At 46.5% G+C, this 13,429-nt stretch overlaps 1 long non-coding RNA gene across 5 annotated transcripts; it reads left to right on the top strand.

Annotated features, from left to right (window-relative positions):
* Positions 1–355: 355 nt before the first annotated feature.
* On the top strand, positions 356–11,239 carry LOC101671093. 5 transcript variants are annotated; one of them, XR_001176229.2, is made up of 4 exons: positions 356–611; positions 1,080–1,149; positions 2,261–2,448; positions 8,546–11,239. It is a non-coding gene; the product is annotated as an uncharacterized LOC101671093 (long non-coding RNA). The 5 variants fall into 5 exon arrangements; XR_001176230.2 differs by having other exon boundaries at positions 357–611; positions 2,264–2,448; XR_001176227.2 differs by lacking the exon at positions 1,080–1,149 and having other exon boundaries at positions 380–489; positions 2,264–2,448.
* The last annotated feature ends 2,190 nt before the right edge of the window (positions 11,240–13,429 follow it).

The following is a 13,429-nucleotide window of genomic DNA, read 5'->3' as shown; positions in this document are numbered from 1 at the left end:
GAGCATCGGTTCCCCCCCACCCCAGAGAAGCCCTACCATTAACACTTCTCCATTCAGAGAGAGGCTTATTTATCCTTACTCCGTATTTCTTATCTCTAAGCCAGTTCCTTATGGTCCCCAGACATTCCTTCCTTCCCATGGCAACTCAACAGGCTCTGGGGTGGAGGCTGTCAGAAGCTTCGTGAAAGTGTAAACAGAGTGTGTCTACTGTTTCCCCCTTCTCCATACACTTACTTGGCCCTTCAAAGGGCTCTAGTAGATTAGGGAGGCACGATTTCTCCTCACCGAAGACAGGCTGCCTTTCCACAGGAGGTGGGACTTGCTCAAGTGCTCCATAATCCCGCCCTGAGAGGTGCTGCCGACTGGCTTGGCATGGGAACAAAACCTAGGCGCCATTTCCCAGAAGCCCCTGGGGCACCCTGAGGCTCTTCTGCACGGAGGAGGCCAGTTGTGAGAAGAGACTCTCCTTTCGTCCTGCCCTTCCGTCAGGTCAGTCTCCTGAATTCCTTGGACACAGACATGTAGGCAAAATGAAAATACAGTGTGCTTGCTTTCCACGACTCAGAGATCTAAGGCGCCGTTAGTCGTCTGAACTCTTGCAGAAGACAGTGGTAAGGTTATCTGTATCACATTTCATTTTATGACGTATCACCTTGTTTACACCCCTCTTTAGGTTGTTTATAGGATATAAAATACCTTTAAACGCTCTGGTCCTGTTTAGCTTTTTTTTTTTTTTTTTCTCCCATCAATAAAAAATTTTAAAGGCAGCTATTGTTCTAAGAAATGACTCTCGTACTTAGGGCACAAAGATGCTTTAATGGGGAAAGACAGTTTGTCTTGTAGCTTGGCCTCCCCTATCGTTGTGAACCAGGCTTTCATGATCTGCGGAGTCTTCTGACTCCATCGTCGAGCTATGTGGCATTTTGCAACTATTAAGAGCAAATGAGTTTCTTCTTTAAACAAGGGCCTCTGCTTAGCACATTTAGTACTATTTGACTTGGGTCTCAAGATAGTGCTATTCCCGGAATGGACTTCACATGCTGAATTTTTTTTTTTAATTACCCACAATCCTATCACAGATGCTGAAATGAACTTTTTTTTCCCTACAACCTCTCCAATGATTTGCCGAGATGAAGAGACTCATGTAAGGTACTTGTGGGTTAGGAATTTCCAGGTTAACTCTTTAATTTGCAAGCTGTTTTTATATATAGATATAGATATAGATATAGATATATCCCATTCATGCTACTTCTGAAACTATATTCTGAGCAAATACTTCAAAATACAAAAAGATCCAAATGCAGGCAGATGTTATTTAGAATAACAAAAAATGCGGATTAGAAAGCAATGGGGTAAAATATGTAAATTACAGTGGTCAATGAAAAAAGCAGGATGCACACCCACATATGAAACTATGGAAAAATGTGTGTGAAAAAAAGACTGAAAGGAATGCACACGATGAAAAATTTTGCAAGGAGGACAATCCAATTAGCATTTTTTTAAACTTTCAAACTTTTCTTGCATGTTGTGATGTTGCTTAATAAAAAAAATTATTTTAATTAGGTAATTGTTTCAGTGGATTAAAGGAGTAGCTCAATCTTTTCACCTAAAGTAGGAGCAAAATCTCTCTTCCATTTTGTTATATAACCTTCGTTTAAATTGGACTTTTGGAAAGTCAGCCCTACTAACTCCCTGATCCATAAAGCGTGCTTGATGGCTTAATACTAGGGTTGAAATCACAAATGACTGTAGAAGCCAGAAGGGAGGAAAGGGAGTTGTGCTGCCTGGTGCCTGAGTGCATAGGTATTTGGGGGACTATGAGGGTTTTTTCTTCTTTTTTTGTTTTTGTTTTTTGTTTGGTGTGTGTGTGATTCTCCTGATTTGCACATTTTCACCTCTCATTCAAATTAAAAAATAAAGATATTTGTGGGCCTTCTAATACATGTCTACAAGCTGGATTCAGCCAGCTGGCAGCCAGTTTGTAACCTTTAGCATAAAACCCTTTTCTGAGGTTACAGCCAGCTGCCTGATCTCTGAGCATTCAGGCACCTGGACCTTCCCCGTGTGCTCCTGCTCACTCTTCTCCAGTGAGCCGTACACCACTTCTGGCTGTTTGATGGGGGTGATGAAGGATAGTAGTCCTCAGAATTCTGAAGGCTTGTGAGCCCATCCCTGGCTGGAAGCCTTTCTCTTGCCAGACCGTGAAAGTCGGTGACATTTGTGATATTAATTTGTTTTTCTGTCTGTCGCTTACACTTAGCAGGCGAGGAGGAGTGGATTCCATGCCATTTGAATATGGCCAGTTTCATCCCAGAGCCCCGTCAGAGCTGTCAGATGGCTGCCAGCCAGACCCAGGCTGCTTCCAGCTTGTCGATCAGACTTGAGGAGTCACTGTGTATATTGTCGTGTCTTCCAAGACGCATTACCAGCTTCAAAGGGTTGACCCAGGTAGGCTCTGCTTCCAGAAGATGGCCCTTTTCCCTGCAGTGACTGCACTGGTTTGCCACACTGTTCTCTCCCTCTTCCCAGGTCCTTGGGTAATTTGACCCCGGACGTGTAGCAAGGGGCAGCTAACTCCTCAGGACTGACCATCATTCCCAGTCCCTCCTGTGCCATGGACCAGCTGGCCCCACAAGGTTCATGTGATGTCCTTGGGAGCTGCCCTGAAAGCCATGGCAAATTGTACCAGCAGGCCCCTCTAGGAGCTCGTGCACTGATTGACTAATTAACCACCCGTCAAGAAACAAAGGAGTCGAGGCTCCGCAAGTAGCCAGCTTTGGCTTACACACAGTGAACCACCCCTTCCTTCCCTATCCAGGACCTGTTGTGGTTACAAAAGCCTCCTATTAGTTCTTGGTTTATTTTGAGCATGGCAGATGCTGCCAGATGTTTACTTGTAACGTGAGGAGAATTACGCTGTTCTTGTGGTTGAGGGGAAAGAAGGGGGAGCTCAGGGCTACGGGCAAAGCTGGCAAACCCCTCCACGGCCCGGCCACCGGGAGCTCCTTCCCTCCCCCTCCAGATGGGAACCAACCCCCACCCCCATTTTTGCCAAGTCAGCAGATCCAGACTATTCCAAGCACGGAGGACCCCGCAGGTTCCAGAACCCAGGCAGCCACACACACAGCCTACCATGTGGGGCACACCTGTGTAACTCAGATCCTGCCTGGGCTCCATGGGCCCTCATGGCACCCTCACAATGGGATTCTTCATCACAGGGGCCCCTTCAAAACAGCTCCCTAATTGGCAACACCAAAAGGCAGAATTTACTCTTGAATGTTTTGGACTATCTGAAAATGACAATTTGGGCAGTTGAGATGATGGTAGGACCCCAAGACTAACCATGGGAGCCCACAAAGCCTGATCCATTTTGCAGCTATAACCCTGTTGCTGGATCCCATCACAGCCTATAGAGTGCAGTAAGACATAGCGGATCTTGTGTTCCTAAGAGGAGCAAAAGCTGGTGGCAGAAGCCAGTGCAAATGCAGATTCTCCCCCACTGGGGGCCAAAGTCTTCCAAAAACAGGACAGGCAATTATTTACAATCCATACCTTTTGAAGGAAAGTTCCTGATCCCGTGTCACCTTGCCACCTTCATCTAGACAAGGAGGATGGTCTATTCATTTGCCTACCCTGTGCTACCCTATGTCCAGTCCATTCTCCTCTCTTCTGTTTCTTGGGTCTTAAGGCTAAAAACGTCCTCTCCTATTTTTTTTCTTCCTGGTGCCCAAAAAACAGAACCAAAAAGGAAAAGTGCCTAATCTTCACTTCATAAATTATGCCCTGTGGGACCTTCACATGGATTCATTCGTATCATGCAGCCTTGGTTTCTTCATCTGTGGGATGGGGACATAATAATCCTTATTTTACAGGGTAGTTGCAAGGTATACATCCAGTGGGTAAATCACTGAGCTTGTCACTTTGTAAGTCCTCAAAAAACATGAGCTGTCGTCACCATTATTGTCTTATACTGTTGGGTTCCACACCTGACCCTCTCCAAGAAGTCCTGAGTAAGGATGCCCATCTCTCTAGAGGTCAAGGTGGCCGGGCCCGTCCAGGCTACCCGAGCAGTGTGTTCAGCCAGATGCAGCTCAGCACACGCAGCAAGATGAGGCCAGCTGGGAGGGCCAGGACCGGACAGGACCACCCATCGGGCTGTGGAAGGTGCTGGCAGGACAGTCTCAGCTGCAGCTGCTGGGCAGCCATCCAGAGTGACAGGCAGAATGCAGTGTGCAAGGGTGTGGAAACACACAGCAGGTGGCAGCCCGGCAACCGTGGGCAGCTGGGGAGGGGAGTGGCAGATCTTCCCACATTTGGTAACAGGGTGTCCCGACCAGCAGATGGGCCACAGCAATGGGCAATTCCAGAGGAGTATTCTGAAATCTAAGCAGGCACGCAGCATCGTGAAGTTCCCTCCACAGATCCCAGCCCTACCAGAAGCTGGATCTAGTGGGGAAGAGGCCAGGGAGAATAAAGCAGGGCCCCAGACAGATTATTGAGACAAGGCTGCAGGCCCAGAAAAAGAAGGGAGAGGGGCATCGCCAGAGGTTGGTCTCCAGGCTTCAGAAGGAGAGAAGACCTGCATGGAGCAGGTCCTACCGTGGTCCAGCCGGACCCCTGACCCCTGACCCCTGAGCCCAGGCCAGGCTCCTCAGTACAGCCTTCAGGGCTGGCCTGAGATTGGGCTCTCCCCACAAGGGGAATGCAGGCGGGAGAAGCTGAAGGTCATCATGGGGCAACTTCTCTCTCTCTCTCTCTTTCTCTGTCCAGCTCCTGCACTGGTTTTCCTGATTCTTGCCCCTTTGTTTGTTGGTTTTCTGTCCCAAATCCTACTTGCTAATGAGGAAGAACCAAAATAGATAGGGTCAGGCTTTTTTTTTTTTTAATAGAAAGCCCAGCTCCCCCGTCATCTGGCAAATGACTTGGCCCCAGGCTTCTGCCATGTACTCAGTGGAGGGAGCTGAGTCATCAACACCGTTGGAGGGAGCTGGACCCCAAACAAGGAAGGAAAGGTCCCCATAGCTCCTGCCTTGGTTTCGGCTCCCATGTGTCTCTTTCTTAGGCCCAGCTAACAACTGCTTCCTCAACTCTGTTCTAGACCCATGTCTTACCAGTGACCCTAAAGACTTTGTCTTAGAGACCAAGTGACCTTGCGAACCATGCTTAAGGTTTGTCTGTGCTGGACTCATATCCCTACAGATACGGAAACCTAATTCGTATTCATCCATGTAGGCTAGACGGCCTCACACTGTGCATCTACATGGGTGCCTGAGCTAACTTTTATACTATTTCTCAACCCACACACATACTCTTAGTCACTAGCTACCAAAGCGTAAAAGCACAAAGAGTGAAAGTGGGCACCAGATGAGAGGACCTCATAAGGGTGGAAAGCAGTCACTGGAGCACACCTCACCCCCACCCCAGTCTCTGTGCGCATCAGCCATACTATGCCTTTCCCTGCCATGGCTGGGCCTCTTCAAACTGAGCCAGGTGGTCCAAGGAGCACTAGGGACCTGGACTTGGTGGAAACCGGCCAACTGCCTTCTCAGTTTGCTCTCAGGATTAGAACATGGTTACTGGTGTGCATAACATTTGGACTCACCTGGAGCTAAGGTTTGTAGACTCCATCCGGAGCCAGGGTCACAGGACCCTTCCTTGCCTCCAGGGATTAGATGACCAGAGATAGATGTTGGAGGAAACATAATCGATACCTAGTGATGAAGAGCTAAGAAGCCATGCAGGGATGATAAGACAATCCAGACAGGAGCAAGGGAGGAAGCCACTTCCACTCTAGGGCCAGAGAAAGAAAGAAAAGTGAGAAAGCCTGTCCAGTGGGAACTGCAACCACAGAGAGAGGGGTCATCTGATAAGAGCTGGAGCCATGAAAAGATCTAGATTCTCCTGAAGACACCAAAGGAAGCAGAGAGAAAGAAATGCCCCACCTTTCCCCCTCCTTCCTTCTTCTCATCTTCTGCCAAGGACCACCCCAACCACCCCAACCCCCGCATTGAATGAACTTCCCTGGAAGCTAAAAGGCAAAGAGACTGGGAAATGTAGATCCTGTAGAGCAGCCCACCAAGGTCAAGGGCAAATAGGCAGTTGACCAGCTAAGAACGATGACTGACCAGGCCTTGGATGGGCCAGTCGCATGTGTCTCTGTTTTAGGGAAATCCTGGAACCGCCTTCCCAGGGAGCAGTGCCCTCCTTAGACCTCCCAGTCTTACAAAGATAGAAATAAATCATTAGCCTCTGATGCCCTGTTAGTGTGTACACACAGAAGGTTATCTTGTACACTCATCACAGCAGGAAGATCCCCCTGGAGGAAACTGGGCAGTGTTTGTAAAGAGGTGGCACCCTCCCTCAGGGGCTGTTTGTCTTTGTGCCCTAATTAGGGGCTGGGCTGGGTCCAGGCCTCTGAGCCATTTCCTACCCTGGGGAAAAAAAAAAGAAAAAAAAAAAAAAGGAATGCCCTGTGCTTTGCTGAATGGTGAGGCATCTGCCTGAGGTCTAAGAGGGAGGTATTGTCCAGGGCACCAGAGAACGCACCATGCTCCCTAGAGGAGACCAGAGAGCTCCCTCTTCTCTTCCCTCCATCGCCTCCCCCAAAATCTAACCACCTTTGGCCCAGCTTCCATCTGGCATCTTCCAGTGACTCAAGATTTTAAGCTTGAGCTGGGCTTTAGGTTCATGTGCCTCTGCGTCTCCCCTTCTCCCTTATCCCCACCCTAGGAGCCGGTCCTCAGATGGAAAGCCCCTCCATGCAAAGCCTTTAACACAAGAGTCCTAGGAATAAGGGTAAGGGGCAAGGCCCAGCCCAGTGGGAAGAGTAAGAGGACATTTCTAAAATTCCTAGAAGAGAAGGAAGGCTTTACCCAACATGGGTTGAGAGTCTAAATATCACCCAAGACAATAAGCAAAATAAGAGGAACCTCCCTGGGATACCTGGGTCTCTCAGTTGGTTAAGCCAATGTCTTCGACTCAGGTCATGATCCCAGAGTCCTGGGATCGAATCCCACATCTGGCTCCTTGCTCAGCAGGGAGCTTGCTTCTCTCTCTGTCTCTGCCTACCTCTCTGCCTGCTTGTGCTCTCTCTTTCTCTCTCTGACAAATACGTAAATAAATAAAATCTTAAAAAGAAAAAAGAAGAAGAAGAAGAACATCCCCAATGCCATCTTGGCCCTCCTTCAGGAACCACAGCCTAATTTCTGCTCAGACATTGTCATTCACTAGCTTCAGTGTTTCCTGTAAGTCTCCTGTCCTCACCTAGTCTGCAAGTTCTCCATGGGCAGGAGCCCCATCTGCAGAGCACAGAGGCCCAGCACAAGCCTACCCCTCACCATGCTGCTCAAATACTTCACAATGTGACTTACACTGGACAAGCTACCTAATTTACAAGGCCTGTTGCAAAATGTAAAGAGGAGCTCCTTGTTAACAATGATTAAAAATTACAAGATGATGACAACAGAGCATTGGACCAAGCACAGGACTCTTCTAAGTGATCCTATGTAGTGGGAGTGGTAGCTTGCCTCCCAAGAGTCCACCATCAATTCCTTACCTCCCTGTTCCTGCATGTCACTCTCGCATTTAGAGGTGGAGTCTAATTCCCTTCTCTTGAACCTGGACTTGACCAATAGAACTCAGTAGAAATGACATTCTTAGACCTGCAAGACCACGTCATAATGCTGGGACCTCTTGAACACTTGCTTTTAGGACACTCCCTCCCTCTTCAGAGCCCAGTCAACATGCTGTGAGAAACTCGAGTCACACGGAGAAGCAATGTGTAAGTCCATGTTCCCTGGCTGAGTCCCAAGTGGACAGCCAGTCGCATGAGTGAACCACCTCAAACGCCCAGCCCCACTGAGCCTTCAGAGAACTGCAGTCCCAGAGACATCTGACTGAAACCAGATGAAAAACCCTCAGTGAGAACCACCCAACCAAGCCCCATCAATTCACAAGAATATGAGCAATTATCATAAATTGTTGCTTTTATAAAAGCTAAGTTTTGTGGTGGTTGGTCATGCAACAATAAATAACTGGGACACGCTCCAAGGAATGGCATTCACTTGGGATACGATGAGAACGGCCTAGGTTGTGTGCCACAACACACTCACCGAGCACACAGCAGGAGCTCAAGAAAGACTGACCGACCACCATTCCTGACCGCCGGTGTGTTGACACCAGACGTGGGAAGCCATGGCCCAGGACGTGCCCTTCCACTGACGGGTGTCCTTTGTCGTGACCTACTGGCCATCTGGTTTCAACCCAACATCCTGGCTGAGGAGGGCTTGGATACTGCTGTCTCCAGGGATTCATGACCACTTCCTCCCACCCCGTTCCTACCCTTCCTATCTCAGGAAATGAAAAGCAATTTTTCCCCAGGGCCTGTTTACCCATAGCAACAGAACAGGATTTCCAAAACCAATCTCACAGCCAGTTCCAATATCTGTCTTCACTGTAATAATAATACAGATGCCGCACCTGCCCCCAGATTCCATTTTCTGCTCTTACGTTGGTTTTTTTTTTTTTTTTTTATTTGTTTCTCTAGGCTCTTCAAACATCTGATTACACTTCATGCTTCAGATGAAAAGTTGTGAAGATGAAAGATTATCAGACTTTGTAATTTTCATCAGCCATCCTCTCTGCTCAGCAGTTTCTCACAACCCTCATTCTCTCTCTCCTCGCCCTCTGCCTCCCGTGAGTTCCTCTCGTGCCCAGTGAGTTCCTCTCCCAGTTGTGGGTCATACTGGCCTCTCCCCTGAAACCTATCATAGGCAGCAGCCCAAGGAGGATACCAAGTCAGCATGTGGCTCGAGACTGAATGAAAGTTGCTGTCTGGCTCGGGCTGGGATCCCTTCTGTGTCAGCTGGACACAACAGAGTCTGGGACCCCAGGCTAACATGACACTCCCTCTCTGTGAGGCCCCCGATCACATGGCCCCGCTTCTTAGGACACCAACTCCTCCAAAATTCATCCTTCCCTGAAATGGGCTGACAGTGCAGGCAAAACTAAATGACCAGAGACCCGAGGCACAGAGACAGGGACACGTAACCACAGTGGGGTCCTAAGTCAGAGTCTCCCACCAACTGCTCGAGAAAAACAAAAGGTTCTGTGAAACCCAGGCCATGCTTCGTCCACACAGCCTCATGCTTATTTTCATTTTGGGAATATAAATTGCCACCTTGGAGATCTCATTTGCAAGATGGGTCCCCAAATGATTTTCATTGACTACATTACTTGCAGGTAGCCTCTGAGCTACCATGTGGGTGGTGGACTCAGGACCAACTACTAAAACATAGCAGGAAACATTCTGGAGGTAATGACCAACGGGTTTCCTCCCAGAGCTCCCTGCTGCCCCCACACCCCACACTCAATCCCAACTAAACAGGCAAGTAGCTTCTGCCGCAAGGGAAGGATGTGATAGGGAGAAAAGGAAAAATACAAGCTTTGATGTCTGGGCAAGATTAAAATATTTAGGAGGAACATCTTGAGTGAGAGCAAAGCATCTCTCCACCCTTCCTCTACACTCCCCAAAAATAAACAGTGAAGATTCCTCTGAGACAGTGAGAAGAAGGAAAGATGATGAAAATGGAGAACGGAGAGACTTATGGGCCCCTGGAGTCTGCTTCAGATTCTCTCTCTGTCTCCCTCTGCCCCTCCCACTTGTTCTCTGTCTCTCTCAGATAAATAAAATCTTTAGGGGAAAAAAAAACCTGGACTCAGACCTGGCCTTCCTGCTAAGCCTTCTCTCAGAGCATGGCTCTCCCAAATAAAGAAGCTACTCTTCCTTCGGTGTTACAACTGCAACCTTCCCTTCTCTCTGTCAGCCCTGGATTACATAGCATTGTGATTCTTGACTAACAACAGGTCTGTATCTGCTGTTGGACGGAGCAGCTTGGGATGGGGGCCCAAGTTCTCCTTACTTTGGCATGCCTTGTAATCAGCACATAACAGGCACTAAATTAATGCTTTTGTAGTTAAACTGAATTGTCCACCCAATTCTCTTTCTAAAATTAAGAACAGAAATCCTCATTGAGGCACCTCCAGAACAAAGGAGATGGTCCTAAAGCAAGTAAGAAAAACACAATTGGATAAACCATCATCAGGTCTCACCTATTCCCATTCACGGCTTAATTTTTCCCACAGCAGCAGCTCTGAACCTTCTCACTTTGATCCTTCTCACCTCCGCCACCCTCCTTGGGCCTGTCTTACCCCTGAGTCCTTCATTCTGAGCTCGGGCCAGCATCTCTTCTCTTCTCTTACTGAGAAAAAGAAGAATGTCAGATACGAATGCCCTCAGATTTTCAATGATTGGCAAAAGGTAGAGGGGCAGAGGGAAACACACACGACCTGGGTGAGAATAGTAAAATCTTATCGGAGTGCAATTTGGTGATGTGAATCAAAATTTCACAGAAACTTTGACCGAAGATAGTCAACTTTTATAACTTTATTCTAAAGAAAGTATTGAACAAGTGCACCAAAAGGTCCACAAAGTTGTTCTGTATGGTGTTGTCTCTAAAACACATGCACCTGGGGGTGCCTGGGTGGCTCCATTGGTTAAGGGCCCAACTCGTGATTTTGGCTCAGGTCGTGATCTCAGGGTTTTGAGATCGAGCCTGCTTAAGATTCCCTCTTTCCCTCTGCCCTCTGCCTCTCTCCCTCTTAAAAAAATAACAACAACAACAACAATAATAATAACAAATTTTTAAATGAAAACCAAAACGCACTCTCCTAGCCTTGTTTTTTTACCATTTTGCTTTCTGGGCTTCAGCTACTCAGGCTTTTAGCTTCTCTTCCTCCTTTCCCTTTCTCTAAAATCTCGAAAGTCCCCACATCCCACTCTAAAGTCTCCTCCGTGTCTCTTAGCCTGTCCAATTGCTTCAGCCTGGCTCAGACACTCCCTAAACCACCTATAGAATATCAAACCAGCCACCTTGAAGACAGAGCATCCTTGTGAAGTGCACACAAAGTAAGGCTTGTGAAGGACCACTCCAGAGGTGAGAAAACAGTGGCTTACGGGTGCTTGCCAACACCTGGCTTCTGAGTTTCTCTGACTCTTCTTATGGCTGCACCACTCTGCCTGGTAAGGGCAAAACCTGTTTCTCCTAGTTCATCTGCAACAGACTGGAATTTTTCAAAAGGGATTTTAATTCTCTTTGTGGGTTGGTTGGTTTGTTTGCATGCTTTAAAGAAGAAGGGAGATAAAATTTGATATATGGAACATTAAAAAAAAAAAGAGAGAGTTTGCATGTTTCCTATCTTAAAATAATGTCCATCTGGCAAGAGATCTCTTCCCTGGTCAAGATCACCATACTCCCAAGCCCTTGCTCCCTGTCCTCAGTCCTGCGTGCAACCCCACAGCACAGCTCACCTCTCCTTCCCATTGGAGCCAAGGGGGTGACAAGCTGGACATTGAGTGAAATGGAAACCACATCTTCCCTTGTGGTTTTTGTTCCATGTAACACTGTATTTTATTGTAGATTTGTATCTTTGAAAACATGATCCCTGAACATGTTAGAAATGTTTTTCAACAATACCAGAACATGCGTAGTGAAAAGACCTGCTCCACTTCATCCCTGACCCAGACACCCAGCTCCCCTGCCCTGGGGCAGACACTGTCCACTGGTGAGCGTAAATACAGATTCATAAGTTATGGTGCACTCTACCCCTTGCATTTTTCACTGAACGTATCTCAGAAATTATTCCATAGCATACAAATAGATAGGCCTTATTATTCTTGCCAGTCTTATGGATGTACCATAATCCATACACCAAGTTCTCTACTGATGGATAGGTAGCTTGTTCCCAGTCTTTTGCTCTTATGAACATGGCACCATAAACATCTCTGTATGTTTCCCTTTGTACATCCCTTTGTACAAATGTCCCCTCAGAAAAATGTTAGAAATGAAATGTCTAGGTCAAAGCAATTGTGTATTTAAAATTTTGATAGATATTACCAAATTGCCTCCTAAATTATTGTTTCCAGTTCATACTTCTACCAACAACACGGGAGTGTTAGCTCCCTCCCAGTTTTCCCAATCATCCACCCAACTTTTTTTATCTGATATATAAAGAATGATGTTCTGTTATACTTCCATTTAGAGTTTCTTTTAGAATAGATGATATTGAGCAAGAAGTGTAGCATAAGTTTCAGACGACAAACTCTGGTCCTTGACTGCTCGGGTTCAAATCCCAAATGAATCATTTATTAATCGAGTAACTTTGGCAATTTGCTGAACATGTGTTTTTGGTTCCTCATCAAAAAATGGGACTCAGGGGTGCCTGGGTGGCTCAGTGGGTTAAAGCCTCTGCCTTCGGCTCAGGTCGTGATCTCAGAGTCCTGGGATCGAGCCCCGCATCGGGCTCTCTGCTCGTCAGGGAGTCTGTTTATCCTTCTGCCTCCGCCTGCCATTCTGTCTGTCTGTGCTCGCTCTCTTTCTCTCTGACAAATAAATAAAATCTTTAAAAATAAATTAATTAATTAATTAAAATAATTAAATAAAAAAATTTTTAAATGGGATTTATGATAATAATATATTCTTCATATAGTTATTGTGAAAGGTATAAGTAAATATAAAACTATATAAATGTTAATATAATTATATTTTCATATGTTTAATGACCATTGTATCTTTTCCTGTGAAATGTCTGTTAATATCCTTTGTGCATTTTTCCATTGTTTGGGGTTTTTTTTATTTCTAAAAGGTCTTTGTATATATTTAGGAGATTAACCCTCTGTTATATGTCTGGCAAATATTTTTCCCGGTTTTTCCTTGCCTTTGACTTTATTTATGGCATTTTTTAAATTTCCAAATTTTATGTAGTTAAATATATCAACCTTTGCTTTTATGACTTTTGAACTTTAAGCTGTGCTCCAGAAATCTCACAGTTCTTAAAGTAAGAATGAACGGCGCTAGAACGACTTCCTGTTTTTACTCCCTGCCTTCCCTCCCCTTGCTTTCTCCCTGCGCTATGACTGAGCCGAGGTTATCTCCTAACACCTCCTCAGTGGCTTTTCCACATTCAGTCTCTCCCTCTTCCATCTATAGTCAAGAGTATGTCCAATCAAGGCACAGCCCTGCTCAACAGTGTTCAATCACTCCCCATTACCACATGAGTTAAGAACAAGCTTCTCATTAGAAGAATCTACCTAGATGATACCAACTTACGTTGCCAGCTGCCGCTTCCCCTAAATGTCTCCTGCCCTCCAGTCTGACTCCACTTTTCTACATTCCCCTAATAGTCTTCCCCTCCTCCCTGATTTTCATCACACTCTTTCATCTTTGTAAAGCCTCTGCCCATCTCTGCCTACCAAAATCCTCTTCATCTTTCAAAACTCCTCCCAAACACCCCCTCCCCATAAAGTCTTCACTGGTCCCCAACAATCAGATGTGAGTTTTTCTTCCCTTGCACAGTCAAAGGTACCTTCTTT

Source organism: Mustela putorius, unplaced genomic scaffold (assembly GCF_011764305.1).
Source record: "Mustela putorius furo isolate JIRA1106 unplaced genomic scaffold, ASM1176430v1.1 tig00000281_pilon_pilon_pilon, whole genome shotgun sequence".
Taxonomy (NCBI): Eukaryota; Metazoa; Chordata; class Mammalia; order Carnivora; family Mustelidae; genus Mustela; species Mustela putorius.
Note: the sequence above shows the minus strand (reverse complement) of the source record. Positions and strands in the feature narration are given on the sequence as shown.